The following is a 2,243-nucleotide window of genomic DNA, read 5'->3' on the forward strand; positions in this document are numbered from 1 at the left end:
TTTAACAATATGGCTTGAAAAGGAACTCAGTTAATTTATTTCTTCCTGTAAATGTGTTGCTTTTTCTTCATAAACGGGTTTAGTTAGAAACCTGCAATGACAGCATGCGTATAAACTTCCTGCGCCCTCAAGGTCAAGTACCCCGTGTGAACTCCCTTCACACTTGTTGAGTTAGTTATCTGGTGGCACAGCAGGCGTCCAGACACATTCTGGAACTTAAAGTCACCCTCACGTTAGCCTCCTTTCAGGCCCCAAACACGATCACAGGGCAGGTGGCCTTCTATGGAGGCAGTAATGATGGGGCTTCCACTGCCCGGATTCCTCCCTGCAGGGCTGCAGCAGAGGGATGTAAACGGAGATCCCTGGGGGACCAAGAAGCACAGACGGCCAGAGCCACACAGACGTGCAGTGGGGGCATAGTTTGAGACGGTGCTGGACAGGATCCCAGCCCTCGCAGATGATGCGCGCTGGCATAACTGCTTCCTTCTGCTTCCACAGGAAACTAAACAGCTTCATTTCAGCTGACAGAGCCACAGGTGACAAGAAGAGTTGGAGAAGTGTTCTACCCTGCCCACCGTGATGAGATCCAGGGTGCCGTGCTGGCCCCTGCCATAGGCTCTTATTCAATTCAGATGCAACAAATTAGCCGTAAACTACAGTTGGGAAAATCTGCACAAAGTTCAGAAACGGAGGCTGATAAAGAAATAGAACTGGCCAGGCCCGGTGGCTCACGTCTGTAATCCCAGCACTTTGGGAGCCGAGGCGGGTGGATCACAAGGTCAGGAGATGGAGACCATCCTGGCTAACACGATGAAACTCCGTCTCTACTAAAAATGCAAAAAATTAGCCAGGCGTGGTGGCAGGCGCCTGTAGTCCCAGCTACTCAGAAGGCTGGGGCAGGAGAATAGCTTAAGTAAACCCGGGAGACGGAGTTTGCAGTGAGCCTAGATAGCGCCACTGCACTCCAGCCTGGGTGACAGAGCGAGACTCCATCTCAAAAAAATAAAAAAAATAAAAAAGAAATAAAAGAAATAGAACTTCGGCAAGGGCAGAGGGCCATGGGAATGAACATTAGGAAGGCTAACCACATCTGGGGGTCAAGGAAAAGGGAAAGCTTACTGAGAAATGGATGCTTAAGCTGAAGTCTGAAGTCTAAATGGTATTAGTCATTTCGTTACACATGTGTACATCAGAAAATCATGGTGTGCACCCTACATATATAGAATAAAGAAACACAAACAGGTAAGAATCTTCCAGGAAAATGCATCAGGGAGGATGTCTTGGGCAGAGGGCATAAGTAAGTGTGAAGAACCAAAGAGGAGCAGGAGATGGTACAGAGGGTGGGGACAAGAGGTCCCTGGGGAGATGTGTCTGTAGCCCAGAGACTGGGGAGGGGACTAGCCTATAGGAGGGGGAGGGGTGCAGGGGCCTCTGCAGCCGGACAAGAAACTCTGGATCTAACCACAGGGTAACAGCAGGCCATTGACAGGTTTCAGGCGGAGGAATAAGCTGATTAGATGTGCATTGTTAATTTTTTCAAACACACATATACGTGTGTATGTAACTTTGTGTAGGTGCACATATATGATCATATCATGCACGCCAATACGGTTTATTACAATTTTTGCTAACCTTTTCTCCCTCATCTTTGTGGCTGGGACTTACTCCCTCCCTTTTTCCTCTACTCCCAACTGTCAGCGACCCTCACGCCTCAGTAACAACCTCACCTAGTTTTCTCCACGTTCATATAACATATATGAACACACACATAAACACACACACTCACACACACTGTACATCTAAAAGGCTTTGTGTGGATGTGTTCATGGGGTAACATCTTACAAAGGATCATATTGTTTTGTGTATATTGTGTTCCTCACTCAACCATACCTCATACAAATGCGCCCAGGTCAATGTAATTCGAATTCACATTTTTAATGGGGCCATGTTATCCCATGATGTGGATGTTCCGTAATAAAGTTAACATTTCTTTTAGACATAGACAGTCACATAATTTCCGGGTTTTGCATTTGAACAATGCAGTAGTAAATACTCTCGTCTGGAGGTCTTTTATCCCAGGGGTTTGATACTAGAAAATAGATTCCCAGGAATGGAAAATTAGAAGATGGTATTTGCAATTTTTACTTTTAACATGCTACTAGAAGGCTTTCCAGAAAGGCTGGAGAAATTCCCATTTGAACAGACAGTTTACAAGAGTATGCTTCTCCCCACGCTGCTGTGAA

The sequence above is a fragment of the Macaca fascicularis genome, chromosome 15 (assembly GCF_037993035.2).
Source record: "Macaca fascicularis isolate 582-1 chromosome 15, T2T-MFA8v1.1".
Taxonomy (NCBI): domain Eukaryota; kingdom Metazoa; phylum Chordata; class Mammalia; order Primates; family Cercopithecidae; genus Macaca; species Macaca fascicularis.